The following is a 22,840-nucleotide window of genomic DNA, read 5'->3' as shown; positions in this document are numbered from 1 at the left end:
ATAGGATACCATCAGATGAATCCTTATATGATATGAGAGAAATTGCCATTGATACTTGCACAATAAGTCTTACATCCTAAGAGACATTTATTGATATTTATACTGTTGAATAGACGTGTCTGTAAATATTTCTGTAAACCAGCACAAAGAATGTAATTTAATTTCTTGCTGTCATGTAAGAGACTGTCAAGGCAATGACTTCTAGCATTTTAAAGTGAACTTTGCTGAAAATATCTTAATTTGCATTTGTCCCGGCCCCCTTCAATAATACACATCACACTAAATGACATTTGATGACCTTTATTAAATTTCCATAACATAGCTTTGATCACCAACTTTATTAATCACAACTATTCATAATATGATTCTAAATACAGCATAACATCCTTGTAATGTTAATCAGGGCAGCTTACCTACTCACCCTGCCCCAGTAAGCAGCGTCCATACCTCTGCTCACTTACTTTACTTATGAAGCAGCATCCCAACTCACTTCATACACCATCCATTAAATTTACCTTCCACCAAACAGGCACCATCCTTACCTCAGCTTGCTTATCTATTCAGCAAGCTTCCTCCAACTGCTCATTTCCTTTCCCCAGCTCCCTGAAATGAACATCCAGACATCAGAGGGGGAACAGAAGAGGGCAAGCCTATCCCTCTTCTCCGCCAACCAGCCTGACCAGGCTGTTCCCCCTCCCTTCTACCCAAAACTGTTCAATCCACTTCCATAAAGGGAAGGGCCAAGCCAAACATTATTTGGTGTACCCATCATCTGTAAAGCACCTTAGAATCCCATCATAAACCCCTTTGCCATGCCATCACTGAAACACACCCTGATGAAACTAAATAAAGTAGAATTACCATGACCCCATTGCAACACTGGAACCTCAACACCAAAAGAACACCAACCCTTTTGGCCCGCTGCCTTCAAAGCTGAAATCATGGCTCAACCTGAATGTATTGACAGCCTATAACCACAACAAAACCACAAACTATAACCCTTTGAACTCAAGACAGCACCCAGTCAAACAACTAGTAGCAAATCTCACACCCAAAACCCTGTTAACCATGGCATATCACCTTAGCCCACCCAATACCCAGTTCTATATGTGCAACAACTCCCTTACCATATGGAACAGTCTAACTCCAACTTTAATGTCCTACCCTAGCTGGCACAAAACCAGCACCCCTTGTCCTACAGCTGCCTTATCCTACAATCAAGCTTCCTTTAAGCCAAGCTTCCTTTAAACCTTCTGATTCCCCTGCAACAACACACCCAGTTTCTAAAACCACCCCAATACAGCCACCTACCTACCATGCTTCCTAAACCCTATCTACAAATTCACCCAAACCCCAAGTGAAATTATCCTTGTGCTATTCTGTAAAACCTTAACCTGATATGCAACATTAACACTACCTACTCAAGGGACACATTTTGTCACTCCCAAAGATACCACACATTAGGAACAAACTCCAGCATCCTGTCCAACACCTCAATGGCCCTTCCCCCACATATGGTTCAACAACTGGATGAGTGAATACAAGAACCCCAAGGTTCCAAGAAAGCAAGGATTGAACTTCACTGGCTTGCAAGAGCCATAGGACTGTAGTCTAATAAGTTCCTGTGCTACTATGAATGTCGTGATTCTACTCATACCATGGGATCCCCATACTCCCCATAAACCATCCCTGACAGCCCCCTTGGCCCCCCCATACCTACCTCTTCCTTACCCCCTATACCAACGCAATAATTATTTTCCACTAATTAAACAGAGCTCTAACATGCATTACTAAGGTGATTACTCAGACCCTCCTTAGGCCCCATTCCAGTAACAAGAACATCCATCCCATTAAAACATCACCTTTCAATCCACCGCATGATGCCTTCTGCACTTTAGCAATTTCCGTCAGTAACTGCTGCCCACGCGTGCTCCCCATGTCTAACCTCCTTGCTCACCACTGCTTCTATCATCTGTGAATTCACTGTGTATCACCACAACTGGTACTCAGCATGCTGGTACCTGCACCTTTGAAGCCACTTCCTTCCAATCACTGACTGATGTCCACTCTGTTGTTCCCCACCTGCAAAAGAAAAGGAAATTGTAAGTTCTGAGCACACACCGCCACAAGCTCCTGAAGCCAGCCATAAGTGCCACTGGGACACCCTGCTCAACTGTGCAAAGGACCAATGAGCTGCAATGTAAGGGAAATGTCCTTAACCTCGCTCACTTCCAATGGTTTCCTACCTGATAAACCTGTTTTTTTTTTTGTTTTTTTTTTTATTATACCCATCTCACTTAAGGCCCCACCCCCATCGCTCTGACCCGAATATCCACCCGCTAAACAGGGAACCATTGCAAATAGGCACAACATGACTACATACCTCTCAATCTCCCAGACCAGAAAATCTGACCACGACATAACCATGAGGTCAGTATGAGGTCAAACTTTAAATATGCGCTTACCGACTTAGAAAGATAACTGGGTAACCAGTTAAGCATTAGCATACATGTTAAAACCCCGAATTTGTCTTCAATTTGTCATATCCGGACTTTACGGACACACTAAACAAATGGTGTAGTGCGTAATACAATCGGATGTGCACAAGCACCCTACTTAAATATGCATAAAAGTCAACAAATACTTACTATACTATATAGAAGCTGCTGAAATGGTAGTGCTACATAAAACTTATGTGCAACAGCATTAAACTAGAATCTATGAACTCAGTAATGACATTAAAATTAGCAAGAAGACTAGTGCCTTATATAAACATTCCATTAACTGAAATAATTTCTTAAAGTTTACGTTTGGTATTTGGTATTTTACAGTCCTCTATCCTGACCTTAATCCTTACCATATGCCAGCAAAACTCATATCTATGAGGATTAGACCTGAATTATGAAACCAGTCTGCCCTTCCTGTGAAACTCGATATCTGTGCAAGGTATGAGAACCATGAGAAGATACGAAGCCTGACTGTGCATGCACAGCCATTAACCACCGACTCATAAGCCTGCTAACAAACAGCAAACACACAAGGCTGCATAAATGTCACCAAAAGCCAGAACATCCACCTGCAACTCAGCCCAATGGACTGAATCTGTCCCACAGTCAAGAAACCATGACTGCAGTCATGCCCCCACAACAAATGACATACCCCCCACCTCTGCAAAAGCAACGCTGAATCCCAGCCCACATGCCATCTGTGCAGAAATCCCCATGTCTCGGCAACAAACCCAGAACTCCACAGCACAAGAAATACAGACAAAGCCCCAATAACAACTGGACAACACAGTGGCATGCATTCCACCTAATAATCCATGGAATAGGAGACACATCCTCAGATTATGTCACAGTGACAGCACCGATCTCTTTCCATTAAGGAGCAAAACACCTCAAGGATGACTACTCCAACATTCAACACCTTACTTGTGTCTACCTCCAAAATGCAAGTGCCATGGGAGTCTGGATCTTGCCTGAAAAGACCAGAAGTATGTCAAATGTTCCACTCATTACACAAAACTCTCAGGAATAAGAGGCACCACTCATCAGCTGGAAAACTGTGCACAAACTGACTCATCTCCTTTCACAAACCAGCCAATGAACCCTCTGCACATGGTACCAGCATTGAAATCAACAACCAAAAGAAATGCTGAATCCCCTATCCATGAATCCATTTTTGAAACCAACAATCAACAAATGTTTTCCCCATCAACTTTTTATTATTTTCAAATAACACAACCCAACATAAAGTCTGCAACAAACTATTCAGCATTGCTTATGATACAAACATCCAAATCACACCTTCAATGAACTAGAACAGTATTTCCTTAGGTCAATATTCAATCAACTTCCACTCCCTTTACATGTTGTCAGCCATGATTTCAGTTTGAACCAATATATTTTCCACAGAGTTAGACCTCATTGTCACGATGCTCTTTTCATCGTGATGTTCAACAGTAGTTAATCTTCCTTGCTACTGTCCAAACTTCTCACAAAAGAGGACACTGCAATGCCCTGATGACCCCCCCCCCAATTGAAGCAACAGAACCAACCCTACTGGACTCACGGCAGTCATTACTACACTCCGTGACTAGAAGCCCTTCACAGAATGTCACCAAGGTGGAGAACTCCAAATTGCAACCAGACCAAAACATCCCCCAAATCTGACACTTGTGTGGAATCCTGAACCATTGAGAGGTAACTAGAGTCACCGTGACAGCAGACACACATGCGCCAAGAGCAATACTGCTCTGGTAACACGAGAAAACACCGCAAACCACCGCCTGCACATCTGGTGAGCACAGCCTCACCACCAGAAGACACGAGACACTGTCCAGACATCGGCAATGCCCCTCCAAGCTGAAGCCCCACATGGACCTCTGAAACATCTTTGCCGCTTGCTGTCTCATCACCTAGCTGTACATCACTTTTGGCTCCTCCATCCCTCAATCCGAGGGATACACGTCTCAGTAGCCACCAATGCACTACCGGCAAGGCCAAGCGACACGCCAACCCAAACCAGGCTTGTGCCTCACCAGGCCAGGACCAGCCTGCCTGCCTAATGGAGATCAACAGCACCCAATGAACGAGCAACTGCCACCTTTAGCTCGTGTGCAACTCACAACTAATGGCGAACCCACCTCCCCAAGTGCCATTGACACATGCCTCTCTTAAACCACCCCCACTCAAATCAGCACTAGTAACCCTCCACCAAAGCCTCACAAAGATCCACAGACTATTTATACTTTTATTTATTATTTATTTATTTTAATTACTCTATGACCATGCTCCTACTCATGGAGCCCTCCCCCAACATGTAAAAGCCCGCTAACTCTCTTCTCCACAAACTAATGCCATCACCGAAGACAAAATGAATACAATTTATGAACCGGACTACCAGAATCAACCTACGCACCAGAAACATTGACCTCCAGAGTAACCAGAAGCATTGACCTCCAGAGTAAAACTTATCCAAAAAAAAAGGGAAAACTAAGTAATAACTAATAAACTCCAACATAGTAATAACTAATGAACTCCAACTTTCCCGCCACCAATTAGCACCCAGAGGCCTACCTTGTCTCCTATGTTTACCTATAGGTCGTCATGGGTGTCCCTGCTGTAGCAAGTTCACGCCAAATGTGATTGCTTAACCCAACTACACTACCCTAAACCTCTTAAGCCCCTCCCCATCATTATCTTATTTCCTCCCAACCATCCCTGCCTCCACTTAACCCTTTCACCTCCCCAACCCACTTAACTCCCCCTAATATTAACCTAACCCCCCCCCCATAAAGATGTCCCTGGACAACTTAGTTTGTTGCCAAACTTAATTTCTATAGTAGCATCTACTGTTCACAAGGTATTTTTATTTTATGTGGCATATGCTCCTTAATTTGAGTTTTCAGAGAATACCCAGGAATCAAAGAATGTATGTAAGCTGCTAGAGGTGTAACATTCTAATCCCAGCTGTAACTGTGGAGCACATACTGGCTGCACTCACAAGGGCCCCGATAACATCCCAGGATGCCTTCTGAATAGTCTAAAATGCAACTTATCAGGACACCTAATGTCACTTTTAGCTATAGTCTTAAAACAGGCTTTGTGCCATGTGAACAGAGGACTTCAGCAGTCATCCCCTCTTCATAACAGATCCTGAAAACTATAGACCCATTAGTCTGACTACTCTTATTTGAAAAGGGTCAATAAGGGAATTGATGAATGGAAAACTTTACATATTGCCTACCTTGATCTGGCTAAGGCGTTTGATACAATAAACTCCACCCAGGCATTGTCAAAAAACATACAGAAATAGGTATAAACCCCTTTATAAAATGATGGCTAGCTATCTTATTCATTGATAGGACCCAGAAGGTTAGAATCAGTGAGGCTACCTCCAGAAAGAGACCAGTCACCAGGGCTCTGTTCTAGGCTCACTCCTGTTTGGCATCTATTTTTCAGATGTCAAAGCCCATGTCAAATGCCTCTGACTAAACAAGTTCACATATGATTGGAAACTTGAATCAGTAATTGAAGACCCCCAAGGTGAGAACACCTTTCAGGAAGGTCTAATACAGACACATACTTGGTGCCAAAGCCATGACTTAAAACTCAGTACAAAGAAATGCATTATAGTACCTTTTGGGAAGTTTGCTATCCCAGGTAAATACATCTTCAATAAAACCCCCTTAAAAGTTGCTTCACTAGTCAGGGATCTGGGAACTCATGTAGATAGTAATGTAGCCTTTGACCAAAATGTGTGCAAGATAGTAAGAAAATCCTTCTATGTTAATAAACTTATAAGCAAGGGCATGGGAACTAGGTCCAGAGAGGTCATTATACCATTGCACTCAGTCCTTGTCAGGCCTATCATAGCCATCATAGGGTATAATGCCCCATCGGTATTACCTGACCAGACACATGCAGCAACTGGAATGCCCACAAAGGATGCTTACAAAAAGAATACAGGAGTAAAGACAATGTCCTACACTGATCACCTCAAAGCCCTGCCTCTTTACCTGGTATCATACAGATTTCTCGAAGGTGATCTTTGCCTGGCATATAAGACATGCTGGACCCTGTTTTGATGAATCTTTTGTGCATCCAGAAAAGAAACATCATCAGAAGTACTATATTAAAATACCTAAATTGCACATGTTGGAGAGACAGATATGTTTCTCAGAGAATTCCCATTCTCTGGAACAGGCTCACCATCCATATGAAGCAGAGTTCCTCCCTATCCCTATTTAAGCACAACTTGGACTAATGGATGGGTAATCAGAAACCCACCCCAGTCTGGCTGGAGTAAATCACCCTCTACAAATCAAATATAAATCAAATTTGTGGGTCACATTTGAGTTGTACGGCTATGCTTTTCAGGGCCCTAGTAGTCATCAGCCTAGTATATACCTACAAGCCTATGAACCTACACACACTAGGTCTAAATGAGGTATATACAAAATGTTCAGACCATCACTGCTAAGAGAATCAAACCGAAGTTTTAACGTCTAAACCAAACACTAAGTCTATACCTGCCTTTGTCCACAATGAAGTCTCAAAACTAAGAACTATTTTGCTGTAATATAAAAGTAATGCCAGCATGTGGCTTGGACCAGTAGAGCATTATTCAAACTGACATAACAGCAAAACCTAATTTGGAAATGTATGCTGCCAGTATTTTATAAGTATATAGCTATATTTTGCCTCTACCTTCAATCACTCACTCAGCAGAACTTAATTCACCCTTCCATATAAAAAATAGATTTATTATTCATGGCACATTTAAAGCATATATCAGCATTCAAATCACTATATTATGTTTTGCAACATAAGTTATTATCTATAAATAGTTGTAGTGTTAAAATGCAAGAGTAGTGTGAATACCATTGAAAAAACTGTTTGCAAAAATATTAGGTATAACAGTGACAGCATGGCAACTGTTTACTAGGAGGTGTCACCATTGAAATGTGACTGAGGACAGCTCTCCTAGGGAAAATAATTGTTCACAGTTAAAGATGATTTTGCAGCATCAAATGGGGTTCTTAATCCTAACCCTCATATTATGTCTGTATGGTGTTTTCCTATTGATCCGGGGTAGAATACTCCCACATAATAAAACAGTCAAATTGGTTTCCTACTCGAAACAATTAAAAAGGATGCTTTTTCAGTGGTGTGGTGGCTTTGGTTATTGCTTCTTAATCCAGAAGATCCAGAATTCAAGATGCAGCTATGAAATAAGTGCGCACATGTTCATTCTGAGACTGATTGTGATAACTCCGGCCTATAGATTCCTACCTACGGTGACTGCTGGATGGAAAGAACCAAAGATTATTAATTCACTATAAATGAGTGGGAGAGGAAAGTTATATAGGTGATAGCTATTGCTGTCTTTAAGTTGCTTAATGTAAAAAAGAGGCTGAGAAAATAAGCTGCAGAGGTGCATCATGTGAATATTACAAAAAGTTTTTACAATGTACAAAGGAAACAAGTTAAATGGTCTTCATCATAAAATCTGGAGCATGCTAAAATCTAGAAATTACATACTGATCCATCTCTTATCAGAAGTCAGAAAAAGGGCATTCACAAGTTATTGAAAACATTATGAAATACTATAAAACTATTAGTTTGAAATATTTAAGGTCATAGCCAAATCTAACAACTGTTTTCATTGAAAGCTAGCATTGTGAAATAAAGAGAGAAGAGATTGCTGGCCTTGTTATGAGGTAGCACAGTGGTGTAGCAGACATTGTTGTCATGTCACAGCAAGAGATTCCTCGGTTTGATTCTCGGCTGAGGTGCCTTCTGTGTGGAGTCTGCATGTCCTCCCTGTGTTCGCATGCATTTCCTCTGGGTGCTCCAGTTTCCTCCCACATTCCAAAGACATGCAGAAAGTATATTAGGTATTCTAAATTGGCCATAGGTGTGAGTGCGCAAGTGTGTGGTATGAAAGAACTTCCATGGCAGGGCTAGCCACCCAGTGGTGTAAGTCTTGGCTCTTTATTATTGCTACTGTTGAAGTGACACCCTGACCAAATGTGTAATAATGGGAACTAGGGGTTATGGATAGATGGATTGTTGGCCATGTTATATTTAACTGAACATTCCATGTTTAATCAGTTACCAAAAAAGGAGTGATATATGAGAGAAAATATGAAGCAATTTAACAGGAAGAATGATATTTCTTAAGTATGTTGTTGAGTAAGTAACGACTGAGATATCAAAACCTAGAGGAAAGCAAAAGGAATATGAGGAAAAAAAATGAAATTCTGAATGATTGCTTTTGTGGACTGAGCTTTCTCTAGCTCGGTTCAGACACCATCCCCACAATAAAGAGCACAGTCTTTGAGGGATTGGAGACGTTTCAGGCTGAAAACTTCATTGCACAAACTGTCATGCATCCAGTGATCTTTAAGGAACAGAAGATAGAACTAGCAGCTATCTTCTTAAACCTCTTCTGTTCTTTCCTCTGTTAAGGATTCCTGCATCTATAGGTTCATGGGCAAGTACTAGGCTAGCTGCCTTTGTGGGCCCTTTTAAGCCTTGTTAGTTTAGCTTTTGGTGCTTGAATTAACCTATCCCATTTGGTGTTAAACTGGCCTTATTTATAACATGGTTGATAATTATGTATTATCCATTATTAGAATAATTGGGATACCATAGATAATATGAGGAGACCCATGCACGGGATAACGTATTTAGGAGTTGCCTCTGTCCATTAGTAGTACAGAGGGCAGTCCTGGGGTAAATTTTAATGTTTCCCATCCATAAATCCAAGTTGCTCTTAAATATGGATAAACTTTGTTTTATTGGATGGGGAGTCTGTTCCAGAACAGTGATATCCTGTAAGAGATATACCTGTCCCTCCAAACCATTCTGTTGATGTTGCACAAGAGATTTAGATCCCTAGAGCAAGTATTTCTTTTTTTTTGCTCAATTTTTTTTTATTTTCAATTAAAATAACATTTACATAATATTTTTAAATATCATTTTAAACAACTATATACAATATTTACAATAGCCTGACTTTCAACTATATAAACTGTATGTTATTAAATATAGAATTAATAGATCAGTTATCAGAGATACAATAATGATTATTGCAGAGTGTCCAACAAAGATATAACTTTCTTCCATGGATTATTTACCAACAGCATGGGATAGATTCGTAGTTCTTTGATTTTTATTTCCATCGATGCAGCTGTCTTCAGTAAAGTGTAGAATTCTTCCAAGGTTGGGGGTGTAGTTGAATTCCACCTTCTGGTTACGCATTTCATAGATATAGCAAGTATTGTCCATAACAAATACATATTTGTCTTATTCAGGTAAGGACCTTCATTTACATTTAGTATAATCAATATTTTAGTTAAGGTAAAGGATTCATTAAATAAAGCTTGTAAGAAATGATTGATTCCATTCCAATATGATTTAATTTTATTACATTCATAAAAAAAATATGAATTCAGTCTCCTTTATTTGACTTTTCACACCTCCAGCAAAAACCATTTGTAGTAGTACTGATCTTTTTAATTCTATCTGGTATTAAAAATGCTCTATGTAAGTATTTCCAATTAAATATTTTCCAGCACTGTGTGTTAGAGGTGTAATTAACTGATAGTAAGATGTTAGTTTTAATTTCTTCTGTTAACTGTAATGACTGACCTTTTGTTAAGGACTGCCAGTATGATGGTTTGGGAATTGTTTTATATGTTATTAACTCTTTATATAGATTTGAAATGGAATTTATCTTTTCACAACTATTATATATAAATTAATATAGAAAGATTTGGAATATCCTTAAATGAGGAATTATTAATTAATCTGCATAAGTCTTGAATGTACATTAGAATGCTTTGTAGGGTTAGCCAGTCCTGTGTTGGAATATTGTAAGTAGTTTTTATCATGTGTATGTCTAAAACATTTAATTTATTTGCACATTGAAACCAGCATAAGAATCCATTTTGTTCCCAGGAGGTTATTGTTTCTTAGTGATGGTAAATGGGGTTAAAAGGTCAAACCAAAGTTTTATATCTATGTTTACATTGCTATGTTTCCTAAAGGAATTGATGTAATGATTAATCAGTGATGTTTTAGAAGGTTTTGTTATATTATATTGTATACTTATGCAAAGTATGTACCAGGGTTTGTTTGATTTGTCTACTATTAAAATTTTTTTAACAGATTAAATTAATTTGTTAATATAGCCATTGTTAATTCTTTCCAGTTGACAAAATAATTTGGGTTTATCCAGTCTATTGTAGTTTTAAGCACGGATGCTTTCATATGTCTTCAGAAGTTAATATAATTTTGTTCCACTTTTCTATATATATTTTTATTGTTTCAATATTGTTTTTATAATTTATTAATATTGTTTTATTTATACTTTTGCATAACACTATTCCTAAATAATTTAGCGTAAGTTCTTGTTTTCCTGTGATGGATTTATCTTGTAGTTCTTTTCTCTTATTTAAAAATATAAACTTTGATTTTGATCCATTAAACTGTAGACCTGAAATCTTATAAAATTTCTCCATTACGTCTTCTAGCTCTCCTAATGACTCTCTGGAGTTTGACAGGGTTAATAAAATACCATCAGCAAAAAGCAACAGCAAGTATTTCTAATACCATTTGATTTGTTGATGTGCAGTAAATCCATCAGTATTGTGTTGGAAGTTGCTTTATACTCTAGACACACGTCAGTCTGTAGGATACCAAGTATAGTGAGAGGGCTTTGAGACGTTACATGTAGGACATATGGTTTATGCCTTGTATCCTTTTAGCAAACTATCTCTTTGGGTGTTCCAGGTCTCGCATGTGTCTGAAAAGATACATGCCAAAGGGGTTATTATATTCAAAGATTGACCTAATGAAGGCTGAGTAACATGGGACAATGACATTCCTACATCTAGACACAATCCCTTTGCTCATAAGATGTGCAATATAGAAGGACTTTCTTACCACAATGGACACATTTGTCAAAAGTTAGGTCACTGTCCACATAAGTTCCCAAATCCCAAACAACTGGGTCAGCTCTTGGGAAGCTATTATCCATGAGATTACTGCCACAGGATACAATAATGCAGTTTTTTGCATTTAGTTTTAGTCCATGATTTTGACACCAGTTATTTATTTAAGACAAATATTCCTGCAGGACAACTATGTAATTTGTGGATTCAATGACTTCTCCTAACCTGCAGTCATCTCCAAACTTAGTAAGCCAGAACACTTTGGTACTGGCTTTTACTTCAGAGAAGTAAATGCCAAACAGGAGAGGTCCCAACACAGAACCATGGGGGACTCCACTGGTGACCAGTGTCTTTGTGGAAGTAACTTCCCCTATTTGACTTCCAGCATCCTATCTGTGAGCCAGTAAGCAATTCAACAAGTGACATGGATATTTATTTCCAGTTTATTAAGCTTTTCTACTTTGTCTGAATGGGGGATTGTGTCACAAGCTTTGGCCAAGTTGAGGTATGCACTGCGTACAATCTTGCCTTCATCCATTGATCTGATGACTATCAGTTTACCAGGCTGCATAAGCATGTTTTGCCCTTGATGAATTCAAACCTACCAGCTTGTATTCTCAAGTCTTCCATATTAAACATTTCTAGTACTGTGTTCTTCATTACTGGAATTCTGCTAGTCTCATTATCACATCTTTAAACGTGGATTTGAAAGACTGGATCAGCTACTTCCATAGATACATCAATTTTGCCTTCTTACCAGGTTTTATATTTTTATCCTTTTATTATTTCGTAAGTATAGCTGAAGTACAAGTGACTGGAGAAGAGTACCTAATTTCAGTCCTCATTAGAGTAGCAGTTAAGATGTTAAAGCTGAACTGCAATATGTCCAAGAACAACAAGTTGAAGTACATTACCTGTCATTGTTTCATTGCATTCCTTGTAATTATACATTAGAAGTACATACATGAGGCAGTTATTGTCTATTGAAAGGTCTGTTGTGTATAGATACACATGACAATTACATGATTAGAATAGTACATGCTGGAGGGATAGATTCCCTTCGCAGAGACTTCCCTTACTATGGAACAGAGTCCCGATCTACATAAGACAGAGCCCCTCACTATCACTCTTCAAGAGGAACCTTGATTAGTGAATGGGTAACAGAAAGTTCACACCGGGGATCACACCAACAGCACTACTAGATAGGGGCCAAGGGTACTAGCTGCTAGTACAAGGGTCTAGGGAACTACTAAAGGGGTGGTGAATACCGCACAACGTGGCTGGGCTAATATATGCCTTCAGGCAGATAGCCCAGTACCAACCTATGAACCTATGAACCTATTACTGCTGACTGATCATTGACATGGCTTGTCAGGTAAAAATGTTATGTGTCTGACAGTTACAAGTGAAAATAAGTTACTATGGCTTTTATGTATTATTTATTTTTACTTTGTTTTATTTTAAATCTGTTAGCTGGGTGGCTGGACTGGTCTGAGGACATATTTCATCTAACTTTCCAGTATTAAATGATAAAATTCTACAAAGCATGAAACATTTTACAAATACTAAAAGCACCATTGCTGTTGGACGCATTATAGTCAACAGTAATAACAATTATTATAGCACACAGTTAAATATATTTAATTTAATTTAAATCAGTTATAATACATATGTACAATAAGATTCCACATTAAGGAGCATGTCTTGCATTTTTCTCAGTGGTATATCAGAAGTAAACTGAGGCAAAAGACAGTTACATGATCATTACTGAGTGATTATTGAAATGACTTGTTGGAGGGCAGTATGTATCACTAAGAGCAATGTGACTACTGTATTTATGTGCTTGCTTGTCAAAGGTGGTTGAATATGTTAAAGATTACATAAATAGCAATTGCTATATCACACATCATTCAAAAATATTTTAATGAAAATGGATTATGATAATGGTATAAATGTCTTCCATTTTTTTCTCATTTTTAAATCAGACATGTACAGAAAGCAGCTATCTTTTGGGGATGCAGGCTATATGGGAAAGCATATAGCAGTTAAATGATCATTACTGAATGATTATTTATTTATATGGCTTGTTCAAGGGCAATAATGGTTTCTGAGAGTAATGTTACTAATATATGTATATGATTTCTTTAAAGTCAAAGGTGGTGTACCATCTCAGAAGGGGCACATTGCACTGAGAGAATATGGGTATCAAAAGAGCTAAAGCTTACCTTATACCTGTTGTAGTTTTACAAACACAATGAAGATGTAGTCCATGTGTTGCATTTCAAATTGTTGCTATATTATAATTTTACAGACTCCCTTATGGAGATGACTTTAGATTCAGTTAAAAAAAATGCATACTTTTACTTTTTTATAATTTGTAAATATGTAATATTTAGTATATAAAATAAAATGTCCTTTGTTTTTTTCATAAGAACAAAGTCCAGTACACATTGGACCCTGAAAATGATGTTTCTTGCATTTGAAATGCTAAAACACAAAAAAAGGGGGAAACGTTCCTCAGAATTGTTACTTGGCACTCAGAAATGTAAAGAACTGAGTTCTACTTCCTCATCATCTAATTACATAGCATAACTACAGTTCAGAACTAAATATTCAAATATTTTTACTACAAGAGGTGACATTGTTTCAGAGCTGTGATTCTGTACTGACAGTCTCCACCAGTAGGCTTAAATAGACCAGCTAAGCTGCCAAGTTGCATTATAACAATATAACTTCGGCTCATGGTGGTAGACTACATCTCATATCCAGAATTTGTCTTTAATATATTTTCATTACATCTGGTGTAAAAAAATCTCAAATATGTCACCTGACAAGGCAACATTTTTGCTACTGCATATCATGTGAGGCCATTACAATGTACTGAAAAGGGCAATGTGCTACCATGTAACTCAAGAGTTAGATGCAGTGAAGTCCTTGTGAGTAAAATGATATTCTTGAGTGTGCTTTGTGCCCAAGTTATCTTATTACAGTTGCTTGAGATTCTTATTATAATTGCCTTTGGAAAATTGGGTTCCTATTACCAGATCACAGACGTAGTTTGTCGAATGTGTCTTGATCGAACCGAAAAGAGCGAAAAGGCAAAATAGCGAAGCGGAACTTCAGCAAATTCTTTCCCTGGCCACTTTAGTTACTTTGCCGTTTTTGGCACTGTAGTGTGATCTCAGAGGTGGTATATTTAAGTAGGGGGTGTGTGCCCCCCACGTCAGGGAGGGGGGTGGGGCGAACCCCCCACATTATGTAATATTTTAAAGTTTTTTTTTTTTTTTTGGAAAATCGCTATTCTGAGGTTTCGACATTGTAAATTTTTGCTTACATGGGGTCAATTACTTATCATTCGCTTTTGTAAGCATGCGATAATATAATATAGACCCGGAAAATTGATATATGCCCTGTTATAGACAGCTCTCAAATCAATGGTTAACAGAACTTTTGCTATGATATTCTGGCATTCTTCATAATCTCCCCTGAGGGCTAGGTGAAAATAAGGTCCAGAATACATATGGGGTAAATTTATATTACATAAGAAGTGAAAATCCTGTATTTGCCTCCAAAAATATGTGATTCTGTTTCACAGCAGGCCATTGCTAAAATGTCATTGTTTTAACTAAATAAAGTAGATTTGTCAAACTAAGAACTGTACTATCTTAACATTCCTAAAGTTAGAGTAGCACTCGAGTGTATTATGTAGATCAATACCCTTTTGTTACATTGTGGACGTTTTCTAATTAAATCTTAAATGGAACTGAGATATGACAATTTATACAAAGGTTCCATATGCATTGGCTCATTTACCTTCATTGCTAGAGTATGGTTTTGTGCATTGTACTCTCTTTCCATTGTGGTTGCTGTTCAGATATTCTGCTCAGTATGGAGAACACAATAAAGGCCTAGAGTACTTCTTTGCTAAGTTGTCATTACATCAGATGTGCCCTGCTTTTATGCTGATTATCTTGCAGAGTCATATTTAACAGTGAATTCCACTGAAAATCCTTAGGTAGAATAGCAATCTTAAGCTAACTTGTAGCTCATCATTCCACTGTTACTTTGCGAAAGGTTCACAAGGAAATTTTATAGGGGACAGAGTTATGTTCATAGGCTCATAGGTACTTATTATGTTATTGAGCTGTAAAGTCAAGTCTTGTAGTCCTATGATACTTTTTAGCCATTATATCATGCCTACAAATAAATCAGATGTAGGTAGTACAAGGATATGTTGGGGTATTTACTTACTGTCTTTATCAATGAATTACATGGAAGCTAAACTGGAGAGGAATCTATGCTTTCCTATCCATTCATCCAAATTATGCTTAAATAGAGTAAGATAAATACCTTGTTTGGTGTGCAGTGGAAGACAGATACATGCCTATACTTACAATGAGTTATTTTTATATTTTTCAAAAGGGACTGAGATCTGTTGAGCAGGTGTTCACTCTGGCATCACATTTGCAATTATGTAATAAATCTGTCAGGATAGGTCTGTTGAGGCTCTATATGCAAGTTAGAGGTCACTTCTTAGCAATCCATATGATACCTAGAAGAGGTACATGGCTTTGTGATGGTCTGCATAGTTCTAATTTAGGCCCTTGATTTTTTAAGTTTGAAAGCATTGTGGTCACTTCAGTTATGACTAGTGTTTGGACAGTTACATACCAAATGCACATTATATTCAATGATAGACCTGATGACAGCAAGCTATAGTGAAATTATTACATTCCTCAGTCTGGATGCTATATCTTTAGATATAAGCTGTGCAAAGTAAAAAATACTTCCTTACAATCATGGATACATTATGATCAAAGGACACTTCATTGTCAGCATGAGTTCCCAGATCCCTGACTACAGGATCAACTTTCAGGATGTGTTGTCAATATGATAACTGCAATGGAAGTCATGGTTGCCAAAAGTTGCAGTTATACATTTCTTGGCATTTGGTTTTAGTCCACGGTTTTGACTCCAACTATTTATTTGAGAAACACCCTCTTAGAAAATGTTGGTGTTCTCTGGGAAATTTATGATGGTACCAGGATTACAGTTGTCTGCAGACTTAGTTAAAATAAACCCTTAGCATTTGCTTTGATCTTGAAGAAGGAGATGACAAAGTGGAGTAGCCTACAGATTGAACCCCAGTGTACAGCACTAGTGCCAGGTCTTCTAGAGGAAGTACAGCCACCCTCCCTAATTTACTGGGTTCTGTTTATGAACAATTTTGGTATCCAACAAGTTATGCGTGGGGTTACATTCATCTGGGAGAGTTTATCTACAATACCTGAGTCTGGGATCGTGTTGAATGGCTTAATGAGACATAAATATGCAGTGTACACTTGAACTAATTTGTCCTCATCCATTACTTCAGGAACATTCTTGAAGAAGTTAACCAGCTTAAGTAAGCAAGATGTCCATAGTCTTCATAGCCCATGGTATTATGAACCTGTTGACAGCCCAAAGTACAGCTTATTGAGGAAGCCATTCATTGTGTCAGCTGCTCTAAATGTTGAATACATGTACCGGACTCATCTAGTGCCTTGTGTCAGTCCCTGAAGAAAAACAAAAGGACTTTGGCTTTTGCACCATTACACTTACCACAGCAGCAAAATCTCCATTCCCCTTAGCTGTTTGTGTGAAGAAAAAAGTGAGTAAAAAAAGTTGAATGGTACTTTTGTAACACCAAATCCATGCTACCCCCAGCTCTTCATATGAAAAAAATAGGAGTCCGATTCAACACAGGGAAAAGAGAAAATTCCCTAAACCCCACTGTAAGTCAATCTTGCACCTAGTCCAATCATACAATGTTAATTTTTGAAATGAATTGAGAATTGAGCAACTTAGACAGCTATAACACAATTTATTTAAAAAGACATATATAGGATGGTGCAGTAGTCTAATGGTTAGCGTGTCACCTCACAGCAAGAGGTTCACCAGTTCAGTTCTCGGCTGGGGTGCCTTCTGTGTGAAGTCTGCATGTCCACCCAATTAAGTGTCCTTTGATCATGTGTTTGTGTGGGTTTCCTCTGGGTGCTCCAGTTTCCTTCCACATTCCAAAGACAATACAATAAGTGGATTGGACACTCTAAAGTGGCTCTAGGTGTGAGTGTGTGGTGCACCCTCTGAGGAGGGTTGGGCATCAGGCTAGCAACCTGATCCTGTAAAACCTGTATCTGCTATGAAAACAATGAGTGTTGAAGAGTGCTTGTTGTCTGATGTACTGAATGCATGGGAGTGAATCCAAGATTCAGGATATATATATATATATATATATATATATATATATATATATATATATATATATATATATCATGTACAGCCATCCATCAAAAATATAACTTATCGAACAGCAAGTGATCAAATGCAACAGATCCAAAAACACAAAACACTTTAAAACATGTTTTTACAGGGAGACAAGTCACTATGTACTCCCCACCCCATGCTAGTAATATATAACAACAATACAGGAGGGATAGAGCAAACTCCCCAGTCCCTATTGTACCAGGAAAGCACACTGACAAAAACCCAGTACATGTGATAAGCTGATTTTTGATCATCCGTGATATTTTTTGTCAAGTTGACAATTGGTATGTTCAACTAATTTATTATGATTTCCATATGTGTGTGTGTGTGTGTGTGTATGTATATATATATATATATATATATATATATATATATATATATATATATATATATATATATATATATCTTACAGGCGGAAGGAGGTATGGATGGAACAATATATAATTCAACCAAAAGCACAAAAAATCCATCACACCAAAGCAATGTCTGAATCTTTATTTCCACCAGTAACCAGACAATGATTTAGCACTGATCCATTAAGTTAATTAATTCTGAAGCAATGGTCTAGCCTTTGTTGGTTTCTCTGTGTGTATGTGTGTGTGTTTGTGTGTGTGTGTGTGTGTGTGTGTGTGTGTGTGTGTGTGTGTGTGTGTGTGTGTGTGTGTGTGCGCGTGTGTGTGTGTATGTGTGTGCATAAATATAGATAGCTAGCTAGATAGATAAATAGATAGATAGATGGATATAGCTATATAGATATAGGTATATAGATATAGATAGTTATTCCCCATCCACTGTGCTCATTGAGTAGGGTTACATAAAAACTTTAATTTTTGAGTCTGCTTCATAAATGCCCTGTTTCTTTTTAAGCTTTAACTTTGTAAGAGTAAGACGGTGGAACAGTGATGAGTAAGAAAGTATAATCTTAGCCACAATTGTTGTACAGTCTTAGAGATGACATATTTAAAGATGTGACTGAGGTATGCGTAGGGTGCCCCTAATTGATTTTGTTGTTTGGTGGTTCAAGGTGTGCAGGAAAGCAGAAAACAATCTCTGGTGATGAAGATTTTTGACAGATAGAACGAAGGCTAAAGAAACCAAGACACCCAGCAAACAGATGGATGGATTATATGAGAACACCTGTGACAATCAGAGATGGCTGTTGAACGAAGTATCAAAATAGCATTGAATTGAGAGAGATGATGATGGTTGACCTGACCCCCAACACCATGTAGAAAAATGAGAAAAAGGGGTTGATGATGGTGATGATGATGATAATCTGAAGACTATTGGTATAATAGTGGATATTTGTAAATTGTTTGGTAAAAGTGATCAAATGTGTGTTTTTGTGTGTGTGCATGTGTGAATGTATGTATGTGTATGTGGGTGCATATCTGTATGTGTGTATGTATATATATATATATATATAAATATATATATATATATATATATATATATATATATATATATATATATATATATATATATATATATATATATATATATAGTTACCTATCAAAACATCTACTCCTCATAACATCTAAACTAAAAACATCAAGACAATAACATCTAAACTTCAAAACATCTAAAAGTCATAACATCGAATCTCAAACATTGAAAACTACAAAGCAACTATAAATAACATCCCACACACTGTTTACTATGTTTTTGTAGGGGGGCAAGCCTCCTGCACTCCCCACCCCCCCTGTAAATTAAATATAACAACTCCAAGATCGTACTACAGTGGGGGAAAAAGTTAATTTCCTAACCCCACTGCAGTGCGATCTTGGAGTTGGTATATTAGAAACGTATGCACATTCGATAAAGCTTCCATACATTGCACTATATATTGCACAGAACAAGTTAGTTGTAAGATAGGGTTGCGAGACCATGTATTGCATAAACGAAATTAAGAGAGGCTTGCAACGGGCAGTAATAGTGAATGCTTTTCAGGAAAGATTTCATAGAAAAGCAATTGCAGATAGAACAGGATTTTACATATTCCAAATGATACATTTGAAAGGTTGTTAGACTTGGTTTGCATCAAATCTATGGTGGTAAGAAGTTCAACATTGCTGTCTGTAATTCGATGAATATTTGCTCTGTAGTATTTAATGTAAACAAAGCTATTTGAAGTGCGTTTGAGACTGAGGTAGGATATCTTTATGGGTAGTGAGTATTACAATGAAGTACTCTGGTAAGTAAAGATCAGAGTTTATTGTGAAGGATCTTATAAATTACTGATGCCAGTATGTAACTTGTGCAGAGTGTAACAGGCAGCATATTTATTACTGTTAAAAGGTGGTGATGGTGACCCTGTTGGTATTACAGTAGAATTCACCTACAGTTTATTTCGGGCTGTTTGCAGTTGGTTATATGTATATGAGTTATATATGACAATCATGGGAAAGTATTTTCTACTTTGGGTATTAAGATATTTTTAGTATGGCTTTTCTTGACTCACCTGTAAGGTATTTTGCAAATTTATAAGACCATTTGCCATTAACAATGACTGTAAAACATTTCCTCATGCAAAATTACAACACGTTTCTGCTTAGCTTACTTTGTACTGGTTTATCTTGCCTTCCCTTCCTAACATCATTATGGGATGCATGGATGTTTACTTTTCTGTACAACAAAATGTTGCAGTTGTAGTGTGGCATGGTTGTGTTCTTGTACCCCACTGACCTTCACAAGTCAGGACATTGCATCATCATGGAATACACAGCACATCTTTTGAATGCATGAACGTATGTGATGTTACCTTTTAAATTAAGTCATATGCAATAAATTTGCACTGTGAAAAAGAGCTGTGCTTTTTTGAACATGTTAGTAGGTATTCGTGGATTAAGGCAGACATTTGCAGTTTGTGTCTGTTGGATGAACTGTGTTCACTATGACTGATCTTGTCAGAGCCAGAATATGTGACAGCGGTGTCAAATGCTTAACTCATTCAACTGCACCTCAGCTCTGACATTTGAAAACAATTGAAACAGCATCTTGAAAAATACTCTGCTTTTTTGATCACTCGGTTTTCCTGCTGTTACCATTAATGGCAGTGCATCTTGTAAATACATTTTTAAAGCACTTCATGTATATTGGTATATTATGCAAATGTACCTCACATCAGAAAAAAAAATATTACAATAGAATCAAAAGTTAAAAAACGACAGACATTTGGCAGAATTATAAAACTGCCTAATACAACTCTAATGGTATGCAAAACATTTGAAAAAAATAAAGAAATATTTCAGCTGCTTAAGATACATCATCTTACATTTGGATTTACATTTTGATCCAAAGCACAAATTTCATATAATAACCCTTTCGTTGTTAGCAGTTACTTTTGCTTCCCATTTTTTTTAAATTTTATCTGTGTTTACGGTTATCTAAAGAAAAGCCTGGTCGTAGTGAAAGTTGAAATGTTATAGATTAGTTTTATAAGATACTAAACTAAAATTCTGAGTTTTAGCATTACCATTGCAGTAGGTGAGGACAACGTTTAATCAGATCTCACTTTTATAGTTAACATCTTGCAGTCTCCAGGCTGTTAAAATGTGTGCACTGTGTCATCTCTTTATTATTCATGATTTCTCATTCCATTGTGATACTGTGCACCCATTTTTTATCTATGATTAAGTGCTCTTTATGGCAAACATTTAGCTATGGCTGAATGTAATAACATATAGAAAATACAATTATAAACTTCATTACTAGTCTTTTTTTCCATTCTCCTGCTATATCCAATGAAATGCTGCAGATAGGCATGCAAAATAAACTCTGTAAAATATTAAGTCATGTGAGAATACTATACTATATAATAATTGGCCAGTGAGTCATACTTAGCTACAAAAAATCTGCAGGAGTTATACACAATATTTGAGATCAAGGCAATCCAAACATCCCCCTACCATTGCTAATTAGATGTGTCTCAGGCTGGTATGTCCATAGCCTTAAGCAGCATTTTACTTTTACCTAGGATGATGCCTGTACACAAACTGAAAGTGATTAACTTCAATGATTGGCTTAGTTTCTGGTGTCATTCCAAGGGGATACAGCATCTGTCAGCCTTGAATGACATGATCAGCATACCTCATTGCTTTGCCAGAGATGGTCTTCATCTGTCACCCCTGGATTTTGGCTAATGGCCAAGGCTCTTGCCAACCCCCATAGTGCCTTTCTCAGGCAGTGTCTCAAGGACCAAATTCCAGATGTAAGAACTCCGTCTAAGAACAACCTCAAGGTTTTGCTGCTAAACACTAGGAGGCCTAACATGAAACTGCACTCACTGGAAGCAGTCCTCACCTTAGAAGACATAGACAGTTTTGTAGTCACGGAGACCTAGTTCAAGGCTGTGGACAGCACCCTAGCCATATTGGGTTACACCTCCTTCCACACATTCAGACCACAAACTGAAGGCATCAAAACTAAAGGAGGCTGTGCATCAATATTCATTAATGATAAATACATCTCCAGATTGGTTAGACAGCATGATTCCCTGGAGATATTTCAAGTGCAATTAACTGTTGGTTAAGTCAGTGCCAGCTACAGGACCCCCTCTATGAATCAGGACACCCACTCTGCCTATTTGGATCTACTTGAGTCTATCAAGATATATCCGAACACCATGGTTTTGGGTGACTTTAACTACCCATCCATTGACTGAGTAAATTACTTGTGCATAAACTCACTTTCCCAAAAGTTCCTCGACTTCATTAACTCCAGTGCCCTGGACCAGTTAGTTGACACCCCCACAAGGGGTGCCAACATCCTGTATTTGGTGCTTACCAATATGGAAGGCCACTGTAGCAACCTCACTGTGAGGTCTTCCCTGGTGAGATCTGACAACAAATCAGTCTCATCTGAAGTAACTATCACACCTGACCCCTGACCCCCCCCCACCCCAGCAGCAACTAAACCAAAAATCTTCTCCAAAGCAGAATATAACCTCTTACAGGATGGTATAAATAACTTCACTGCACCTCCCTCCACACATCGAACTGGCAACTATGCCGAGTGCTACACAAATGCTTTATACAAACACCTGAACAACTGCATTGACTAGGCTATACC

The sequence above is a fragment of the Protopterus annectens genome, chromosome 11.part0 (genome assembly GCF_019279795.1).
Source record: "Protopterus annectens isolate FY-2018-M chromosome 11.part0, PAN1.0, whole genome shotgun sequence".
In the NCBI taxonomy this organism is placed as follows: Eukaryota; Metazoa; Chordata; order Ceratodontiformes; family Protopteridae; genus Protopterus; species Protopterus annectens.
This window is presented reverse-complemented; position numbering follows the sequence as displayed.